The 11154-nt window shown below is 47.1% G+C and overlaps 1 long non-coding RNA gene across 1 annotated transcript; it reads right to left on the bottom strand.

Annotated features, from left to right (window-relative positions):
* Window positions 1-4285: 4285 nt before the first annotated feature.
* On the bottom strand, window positions 4286-5437 carry LOC111562336. The gene is made up of 2 exons (XR_002745545.2): window positions 4887-5437; window positions 4286-4612 (listed from the first exon to the last, which is right to left on the bottom strand). It is a non-coding gene; the product is annotated as an uncharacterized LOC111562336 (long non-coding RNA).
* Window positions 5438-11154: the final 5717 nt, after the last annotated feature.

Raw genomic sequence — 11154 nt, 5'->3', positions numbered from 1 at the left:
ACAGAATCGGAAGCAGGGTCCAGGCTCTGAGCTGTCAGCACAGAGCCTGACATGGGGCTCGAACTCACAAACTGCGAGATCATGACCTGAGCCAAAGACAGACACCCAATCGACTGAGCCACCCAGGCGCCCCCCAAAATAAAGTCTGGGAGGTCTGATGTCCAAGGGCAGGAGAGTTGGGTGTTCTAGCTCAAAAAGAGAAATCAAGAGACTTTGCCTTTCTTCTGTCTTTTTCTTCTCTTTGGGCCCTTAACAGGTTTGATGAAGCCCATCCCCATGTGTGAGGCAACTCTCTTCTCTTAGTCTCCCGAACCAAAGGCTAACCTCTTCTGGAAACACCCTCGCAGACACACCCAGAAATAATGTCTTATCAGCATCTAGGCAGGATCAGTCAAGCGAACACATAAAATTACGTTCTAAAAGAAAATAAATAAACTGTATGTGGAGAAAAGTAGCCAATGAATGGCAGGGTTTAGGAACGGGTAAATTCTGTTGATGTTATCGAAGCTGCCCAGTCTGCGGTGCCTGGTCTGGCGGCCCTAGCAAAGACCATGTGTTTGACCGGAACACTCGTGAACGAGGTACAACTGTGTTTCTTAAACCACCACCACTTGGTTCTCTTCCGGTTACCTTTTGGTCCTTGATTTCTAACTTAATAGCCTCGTGGCTAGAGACTGTGGTGTGTGACTTAGTCATTTGAAATTCACGGGGCTTGTCTTTTAGCCCGGGACGTGTTGCACGACGTGGGTAAATATTCTTTGTGTGAGTCACAGGAAGGTGAATTCTATAGTCATGGTTCCATGATCCTTATACATCTGTGGGGCCAAGCGGGGGCTCGAGAGAGGCTGTTTTCCCGGTGGTTCCCCGGTGGTTGTGGTGGGTGACACTTCTAGCTCACCTGCGCACTGAGGGTGTGTAAGGGTAGGGCTTACCTGTAGCCTCAAGAAATAACAGCTTTGTTTTAACACTATAGGTTAAGAGATAACAGCCTTATCCTATCAGTCAAAGGATGGATTAGCGCCTGATCGGATTGGGGCAAGGGCCTGTTTGAACTGTTTCTACCTGGGAACCATTCCTTTGTTCTGTTCCCAGGTGATAATAAGACGATGTGGTCGGCTATAAAAACTCTGAACCCCAGCTGTTCGAGACCGCACTCCGGTCAAGAGCTCCGGTCCCGATCGATCGGTTTGCCTTACCTCTCGTGGCAATAAACTTTGTTGTGACTGTCACTAGTGCCCGTAGCATTCTGTTTCAGGAGTCGTGTGGATGCAACAGGTGCAGCCAGTTGGGAGCCTCACGTGGTGGCAGGGGCCTCCTGCTGGACTCCCTACCTTTGATGGCACCAGGCTTCGCTCCCAGCTCTCTTCCCGCTCCCAAAGTTGCAGGAGTGGATGCCCCAGTTCACCTGCTTTACTCTCAAGGCGAAGACCGCGCCTGGCTCAGCACACCCTGCCCCCACCCGCAAGTGCCCGACTTCAACCAGCGTCTCGCGCACATCTTCCAGAGCTTTGGCTGGCTTGTGGATGCACGTCAAGGGATTCCTTAAAAAGTCTCTCATTCGGGACGTAAGACACTAAAAATACAAAGGGAGAAGGGCCACGCCAAGTACAAAAGCAGAACGACCCACAATCTGCAACCATCTGCCCAGAAAAACAACCCCTTACCTACAGAAATCAGCCCAGGTAGCCAGCCTGCTGCAAGAGGCAAAACCGATTTCTCCACCGACAATCCGGGAAGGCAGGCAACAATCTCTGTAACGAGCAGCCCAAAGGGGCCAGCGCCTCATTAATAACTGACGCTTTTCCCGTCCTTCCTTCCGATTGAGGCCCAGCACACCCCAGAAAGCTAACCAGGTGCCTGTCACCAATCACGGGAGACGCCCCGCTTCTAGGCAGCAACCTGAAGCTTCCCCGGGCAGATAGCCTCCACCAGGGCGCCCCTGGAGCCTTCTCTTTCCTCCACTACGAAGCTTCCCCTCTCCTCCACCCACCTCTGCGGCTCTGTCAAGACAGGGCGATGGTGGCCAACTCCCCCGTCATGGCCGACTCCCCCGTCATGGCCGCCTCAGAGTAAACAGCCTTGGCTCTTCCCGTTTGGGTAGACTTTGCTTATTTTGTTTAGTGATTTTGATTATTTTAACCATCACTTTCAGTTGTTCCTTAGCCTGTAATGTGGTCTGGTACTTGTCAATTGGTGGGTCTGTTTTGTTCCTTTCTCACAAATTTCCACAATACAGACTTTGCCCTCAACACGGACTCAGCAATGCTCCCTTGTCCACTTCCCTTCCCTACCCGAGCCTCACACCGACAGGCTTCTCTGCTGCCTCGGTTCTCCACACGGTGGCCAGAAAGATGCTTCCAGAATGCAATTCCGCTCACCTTACTACCCGGATCTACCACTACCTTCACCCCTCCTGGGGTCTATTCGGGAGATAATCGCTAAGATCCCAGTTCGTTGTGTTGGGTGTATGTATTACTCTCAAATTAATTCCTCATGAGAATGGGGAGATACTCAGATACAGTGAAATTAACAGAATTCTCTTGTCATTCCATGCAACAACTTGTGGTTAATGTCTGGAATCAGGAATGCAGCGCCGCGTAAAGGGCTGGAATTCGGACCTGCATTCCTGGCTCTCGGTCTGACTTCACCGTGACAGAAGAAAGATGTTGCGTCGTAACAGAAACCAGACCTTTGTGGGGAGGTGGCCTATCCATGGGCATCGCTCGTGCACCTGAGGACAAAGCAGGCATGAAGGTTCTGCCTATAAAGGAAATAACTAGGTGGAACCCAAAACCTCTGTGACACTTATAATAGCGGGGGAGGAAAGGGAAGAGGGGGGCGGGGAGGGACGACCTTGAACTTTGCAAAAATTTCTTTCTGCTCTTGGAGCATGCCGGAACACCTGTCCTATCAAGCCACTGCTAGAAGCCTTCTGGGTCACTCGGCTCTGATTTGAACAGGACTGAGGTCAGGAAAACCCTTCCTGAAAAGTGACATTTAGACTGAGACCTGCAGAAAGGATCTCAGTTAGAAACAAGAATCCTTGCTCAGAATTTCAGCTGCGCTGGCTACGAATGGCTGCAGAAATCTGGAATCATAGATAGAAGCCTTTTACAAGCAAGGGGTTAATTCAGCATCCTAAATCTAGTATGCATTAGTCAAAGTTCTGTGGGGGAAAGGGGGTGGGGGAAAGGGGGTGGGGGGACCGTGTACCTCTCTCATTGATGGTTGTCATACTGATAAAGTCCTTATCAGAGAGGAAGGTTTTCAAGACTGTAATTCATTTTCACCCATTGGTTTACTTTGAGTTTGCCAGAAAAATCATTGTTTTTTTTTTAATTTTTTTAACATTTTATTTATTTTTGAGAGACAGAGAGAGAGAGAGAGCATGAGCAGGGGAGGGGCAGAGAGAGAGGGAGACACAGAATCCGAAGCTGGCTCCAGGCTCTGAGCGGTCAGCACAGAGCCCAACGCGGAGCTCAAACCCACTAACCGTGAGATCCTGACCTGAGCCGAAGTTGGACACCCAACTAACTGAGCCACCCAGGTGCCCCCAGAAAAATCATTGTTAACTAAGCATCAGATTCCATTTAAATCAAAATAATTCCTATTTACATAATTTAAAGAAGGTCTTTGGAGAAGTGGGAAATAGGCTTTGCTGAAGTATTAGCTCCTGCCCAGCTCAGCTCGGAGCGAACATTGTCTCCTTAATCCAGGCACAGCCCTGCAGGGACGTCCAGAACTCCAGACCCACTTCCTAAAGAAAGAAACAGGCTGTTAACAGTCCAAGGCCTATGCCCCTCCTTACCGTAGTAAGTTGATTCATTCCTTTGTCTGACGTAATTAAACTGAACTTTGGAAAGTCACTCCTATTCTATTACCAGCAGTGGGACAGAACAAAGACAAGAAAATAATGTCTTCGGTTTCTTCTCGGTTTTTCACTTTAACTACGTTCTACCAGATTCTCAAATTTCCAACAATTGACTAGGCTCTCAAATTAGAGGCGTGTAAACAATGCTACTTTATACAAAAGCATAGCATCCGGTCATTTGGGGATACAGTGTGGCCAATGGCCATACGTGGGTTTCCAGCATAGATTGTGCCAAAACACTGTACATGTGGCCTGGTCTATAGACTATGCAACAGATAGATGATAGATAGATGATAGATAGATGGATGGATAATGTAACTGGGGCCCAAGGATATAAGAACACCTAGCTCCAGGAATCCCAAAGAGATCAGGTTCGGCCACTTTCCGCTGACAAAATCCAAAGGCAAAGAGACGTTTGGTGGCGACACAGAAAGGAATTTATGTCAGGGACGCCAACACTGGGAAGACAGCTGACTAACATCTCAGGGGTTGTCTCCGAAGTACCGAAAACACTTCCAGGTTTATACAAGGGAAATGTGGAACAAGGGTCGGTGGGTACATGCAGCTGGACAGCCAAGGTCAGGTGGATCATTATCTTGAGGTCAATCACGTGGGGGCTTGCAGGCTCAGGGCAGTTCCCTGTGGCTTGAGGGGGTAATTTCGGTTTCCATCAAGGGATGCTTTGCCCGCTGGGTCCTTTGCCCGAGTTAAGAAATGACGAGAGAAAAGCGCTCTAAAAGTCTGATATATAAGGGAAACCATTTTAGATTTCTTTCTAAATCAGCGTGACCGTACGTAAACTTTGTTCAAACCCAGAACCTGGTTTATGATCCACCCCCCACGGACTGTACACCTGCTTTGTGAATGAGCAGCCGAAAGGACAACCATCTTGTTCTAGAGGTGTCCATCGGGGCTCCTGCTTTATGCATTCCTTGATGTTAAAACTCACAATTCCTGCCTATATGCTAATCTATAATCTTTTGAGCTGTTACGAGATGTAAAAAAAAAGACATACCTCTGTAAGATGTGTTCATTCTCCGGAGCACTTTCTTCCCCGTAAAGAGCATGGTTCCCGGACAGCCGTCCCAACTTGGGCTCAAAGAAAACTCTCTTTCCTTCTTTTAGCAATTCTAAAAGTTTTGTTCATTTTGAATCAGCAAAGATAAGCTGGAAGGAAGAACTTAGAAGAATAGACTGAGGTCAAAATGGAGGTAGGTGAAGCCCTCTTTCAAATACACAGATGATAGATAGATACGCAGACAGACAGAGCCATTGACCATCAGTATGGCCACTGAGTCTCACAACACCACTGAGGTAGATGCTGTGCTTCCCATATCACATCTGAGGCCCAGAGAGGGTCAGCCCCCAGCTGAGGTCACACAACGACTGAGTTGACAGGGACAAGATCTGACCCGGGATCTAATCTATGCTGTCTGGCCACCTATCAAAATACATCTGAAACAGAACAAAGCTTTTGTATAGTGTGAGCATTTAAGACCACTGGTTCCTGCCGAATTGAATTACATTCTAGTGTACCACTAATGGAAATTACAGTTGTAGGGGTGCCTGGGTGACTCAGTTGGTTAAGCATCCGACTTGGACTCAGGTCGTGATCTCGCAGTTCACAGGTTCGAGCCTCACATCGGGCTCTGTGCTGACAGCTCAGAGCCTGGAGCCTCCTTCGGATTCTGTGTCTCCCTCTCTCTCTCCCCCTCCCCCACTCAGGCTCTGTCTCTCTCTCTCTCCCTCTCAAAACTAAGCAAACATAAAAAAAAAAAAAAGGAAAATATCCAGTTGTAGAAAAACAAAAATAAATCAAAGTTCTGCCTACTGTACAGATGGCCACCAACTTACAATGGGTCTACTTACAACTCTGTGACTTTGTGATGGTGTGAAAGGGATGTGTGTTCAGGAGGAACCAGATTTCACAGTTTGAATCTTCATCTTTTGCAGGCTAGCGATATGCACGTACTCTCTCATGATGCTGCTTCAAAATTACCCGAGATAATTCAACACTTTATTGTAAGTTTTATGTCAGATAATTTTGCCCAACTTTGGGCTAACATTAAGCATTCTCATTTAAACGTGTCTAAGATAGGCTCAGCTAAGCCACGACGTTAGGTAGGTAGGCGTAGGAATGCATTTTTGACTTATATTTTCAAGTTGTGATGGGTTTATCAGGATGCGTCCCTGTCGTTAAGTTGAGGAAGATCTATATACGGGTCCAAATGTGGCTGCTTTTCACCTCTTTCTCTTAAGGTTGAGTTCGAAAATTAAGTTTTCACAGGTTTCCAGTCCCAAACTTGGCAGCTTAGCCTGTTAAGTTAAACAAAGAAGCCACTAGATTGCAGGGGCTCTACTATCCTGGCGGCTTAGGTAGCAAAACAAAATTTAAACCTGGAAATGCCTCAAATGCATAAAATAGAAGCCTAAGCATGACCAGTCACAAACAGCCAACCATGCTTTAAGTGATAGGCAATCAACCAATTCCGTCTTTGCTCCCACACCCTCTCTCCCCTGGGGCCTGTGGGTTGGGGAGGGAGAGGGTGGTGGGGGACACATTACAACTTCCAGCTTAGCACTGCCCAATCCAGAGTTCTGCTCAGATAAACTCAACATTTTTAATATCCCTCCATGTATCTGTTAACAGGACCCGAAGATATTTGTTTTTATATGGTTAAAGAAGACAAGTGAGGTGATACAAACGTTAACACTTTATCAAGAGGACAGTCTGTCTCCATCAAGGGAACTGGGAAATGAGGCAGATGTCAGAAAGCTTTTATAGCATAAAGAATAAGGAATAAGAAATGAGGAAGTAAAGTGCAGAGCCCAGAGTTGGCTTGGTGTTTGGGGATTGGCCGACTGGGTACATTGCATTTCTGGGCAAGCAGGGCATTTACAGGAACCTGGAAGTTATCTGTTTGGGTTTGCCAAACACATGGTCTCTGGGCAAGAGAAGCTCTTTCCGGTCGATAATTGACTTGGACAATACCAAAAGCCGCAGAGTTTAGTGACCACTTTGGCCCTCCAGGCCAGGGCGATGGTGGTTCCCGGGGCCTTATGTGATCTTCTTCCTTGAGGGCCGTGCTGAAAAAGGCTGAGAGCACTGCTGGGGTTCAGCCTCTGTATCTGTATCTCCCCTGACTTTTTCCAGGTTGCTCCTGAAATTCCCACATTTCCTGATAAGCCTGATGCTACTACAAAGTAACTATTTTATGAAAGGTGTCCTCTAGCAAGATGGGGATTTTTTTCGTAAAATTTATGGTTTAATGACATCATAACAAATTTTATTGCTCCTTCTGCAATCTGTGCCTGGCTTTCACTCAGCAAATCTCTACCAAGCCCCTACTACCTGCTGAGTGAATGGTGTAAGGGAGAACCAAGAACGTGTATCACTAAGAGGCCTGCGTTTTCACCCTCGCTATGTTATACCACTGGGGAAAACGGGGCATCTGATTCAGATAGATCTAGAATGTTCTTACGAATATGATAAATTATGTAACGGGGCCAAGTCTTCATGATACAGGAAAAGAGAAGCAATGACTTGGTCAAGCGAACACAAAAGCAAGACTTCTCATCTTAGACCCACGATAGTGACCCAAAGCAGAGAGCCTAAAATTAACATCTAGCATATCAGTAATCATAAGTGATGTTCTAGGACTGAATGTCACTAACAAGGATGTCAAGTTCTTATTGTGAGAGAGAGAAGGATATTCAAATGTCATTTCAATAGAAATAAGCCCATGTTCTTTAAACTATTCAGTATCAGCATTAAATATGGTGCAAAACTATTCATATTATTCTAACTTTGGTCTATATACTTCCTCTAAGTTCTAAAGCACCAACTTTTTTTAAATGGACATTAGCATGGAACGCTAGCATGAGACAGTATTTATAGGCCCAGATTTTTCCCATCTATGCTTAGTCATAATGTTGCTTTATGAACAAAACCAGTCAAAGAGTTGAGAATTTGAAAGGGAGACATGGAAAATTAATTTTTTATTTTATCGAAGGGAGTGCATTAAATGTCTTTTTAAGGCTACTCCAGGGTCTCCATGAACATGGTAAATAGCTAATAATTCAAATTTACAATGGCCATAAAAGCTATATCAACCAAATTGTTTTATCACGTCAAAAACGTCTAAAAAGGGGCGCCTGGGTGCCGCAGTCGGTTAAGCATCCGACTTCAGCCAGGTCACGATCTCGTGGTCCGGGAGTTCGAGCCCCGCGTCAGGCTCTGGGCTGATGGCTCAGAGCCTGGAGCCTGTTTCCGATTCTGTGTCTCCCTCTCTCTCTGCCCCTCCCCCGTTCATACTCTTTCTCTCTCTGTCCCAAAAATAAATAAACGTTGAAAAAAAAAATTAAAAAAAAAAGTCTAAAAAAATAAGATGTCTAAAAAATACCTAAATAAAATCGGAAAATACAGGTTCTTAGCCAAAGCTGTTTGTTAAAAGAATAAACTTTAAACTCTCTGGAGTTGACCTTATCTCCAGTAGCATTCCCTTCTCTGGAAGATGCCTCCTTCCCTGTCCTCCTTTCCAGAAGCCCATTGGCTGGTTTGACACGTTCACATTCCCAAAGCAGATCTACTATGAGAGACTGGCGAATCAACAGTGGGCTACCATCACAGACTCAGAGACACCCACCAATTCCACGGCCCCGAAGGCTGGGGTGCCAGGCTGGGGGCCACCGGGACGTCACCTTCTGGGTGGCGAAACCTCTGCTTGTGCAATCCCAGCCAGGCCCATCGAGCAAAGCGCAGCGTATTGATTCTTCTACTTTCTGTTTATCTCGTGGGTCTTTGATGGGTCCGGTGACTCATCCCCAGCCCTGTCAGAACTTTCTACGTCTTGATAACATCTGGATGACTAATGCCTACGACACCTGGCGAGCTCCGAGAAGGCACTGTTTGTTCAGAGCACACTCATTCCAATAGAATCCAGAAGTTGGTGGTGACCACTGGCAGCTATGTCCCCATGGACCCTAAACCAGAGGAGTCGGTCTAGTCTCACTAGTTGGCTCTGATGAATCCAAGTCAGTGCCTCCCGGGACTGGAGGTCAAGGCGTACGATAGTCACCCACCCAGAAGACAGCATGATCTTCCGAGTGTGACCGGCTGGCACAGGGCAGCTCGTGACCTCCCCTCCTCCCATCGAGATTCAGTTTAAATCACCTTTGTTCCAGCCATCAAAGAGAATATTTACTGTTATTGTACTGAGTCCTCTCACCGTACACAAGACCACACCTAAAACACACAGGCTGTCAAAGCACACAAAGGGGCCATTGTGCAAACATGAGCCAGTGAACTAGACGGGGTAATAAACATACGATTAGCAGCTGTGTTCTGGGCCCCTGCAACTTACCTTAGTGTGTGTGTGTGTGTGTGTGTGTGTGTGGCCATTGGGCTTGTACTGTATTTATTTCAAAAGCTGCAACTTCCTCGTGATCATAATTAAATATCTGGGCATTTGCTTTGCATTAAAATAATCCAGCTGCGAATAAACATCACACTGGGGAGGGAATCCCGGGCTAAGGTGGAAAGTTGCGGGTCTGGTCCTTGGTTCATGCTGGGAGACCTCAGAAACACACCATCCCCTTCAGGACCTTGATGTCCTCATCTGAAAAATGAGATCAGAATACAGCAGAGCAGTTCTCAAGGTGTGGCCTAGGAACCCCTGGGGGGGGGGGGTCCCTGAGCCACTTTCCGGGGCCCTGTGGGGTCAGAAGTCGTTTCATAAGAGTCATTTGCCTTGTCCACTCTTGCTCCACGGTGCACACGGAGTGTTCCAGAGGCTTTATGACGTGTGATACGACGGATTAAATGCAGAGGCGGATGTGAGAATCCGACTGCCTTCTGTCAAGCCAGGCATTAAGATTTACAAAAATGTAAAACACACTAGTTGTCTGTTGTTTAACAACATCGTTCCCCTTTCATTAAAAAACAAATGTTATTCATGTGAACACGTAATAGTTTCATTGTAATTATTTTTAAATAAATATTTTAAACACTATTCGGTTCTGATTTCCAATACGGTAAAAATTGGTAGAAACCACAGACCCAAGAAACATGAACAATGTAAGGAATCCTGAGACCAAAATGCTTGGCAATCACTGCCCTACGTCATTTTTAGGGTCCTTTGCCATTCTGTAATTTGGTTCCCCCTCGCCTTGTTCTTGGGTTTTTTTCCCCCCTTTTTCCCCATCATGCACTTATTTCCATTTTAATTACTGAGTAGTTATTTTTTTTTAATGTTCATTTATTTTTGAGAGAGGCTGGGAGCAGGGGAGGGGCAGAGAGAGAAAGGGGGACCAAGGATCCAAAGCGGGTTCTGCACTGACAGCACCGAGCCTGATGCGGAGCTTGAACTCATGAACCGCGAGATCATGACCTGAGCTGAAGTCCGACGCTCAACCGACTGAGCGCCCCAGAATACTTAGCTATTATGCTTATCACCTGTCATGCATATGTTCCCCCACGTTCGTGTAAACTCCAGGAGGGCTGATGTATGTGTCCTTTTGTGTGTTACTATACACCAGGCTGCCCAGAACGGCAGGTGCTTGGTGAGTACTGGTGGATGGGTAGTGGGGAGAGAGGAAGGTATATAGCTCTCCTGCTATCTGAATAATTGACAGAACAAGGCGTTCTACCTCTGTTTTATGGGAGAAACGGATGCATTGGAAATGAAGGGCCCTGCAAGATCGCATGGTAGGGGGCAAAGCCGGAACTCCCCGTCACAGCTGTCTTAGTCACATGACTCTATTATCCAACCCCCGTAAGGCAGTGCCTTTTCCCGTAGATCCCAAGGGCGTTCAAGCCCACCAGAACTGGAATATGTAGACAGCCAACGTCCAGGTGACCCTGAAAGGGGCGGGGACAGCCCTTCCCCAGTGCACAGGTTCCTCAGAGGCCTTCGCAGGGTCTGAGCAGGAAACTCAGACCCACACAGGTGGTGTAGGAGCCCCGAGTCTGTGAACAGACACAGGCTTGGGAATCCATTGAGAGCCTTCTGAGCTCACCCTGGTGGCACAGGTCAGGCCCCGTTTACCAGACCTGGAACATTCCAGCTACGTCAGGTGTGCCTCTGAGGGCCACCCATCACTTTTGCTCCTGGTAAGTCCATGATTCAGTAACCACAACCACAGACCAGGCCGTGCTGCCTCTTCTGGAAATCTCTGGGAATGAAGAGATTCAATCAGCCAGCCAGGCACCCCACTGAGTTCACCTCTCTGTCAGCCTCCCCCGCCTGGGAATGACCCCCTACCAACTCCTCTGAAAGGTGATT

Source organism: Felis catus, chromosome C2 (assembly GCF_018350175.1).
Source record: "Felis catus isolate Fca126 chromosome C2, F.catus_Fca126_mat1.0, whole genome shotgun sequence".
Taxonomy (NCBI): domain Eukaryota; kingdom Metazoa; phylum Chordata; class Mammalia; order Carnivora; family Felidae; genus Felis; species Felis catus.
This window is presented reverse-complemented; position numbering and strand designations above follow the sequence as displayed.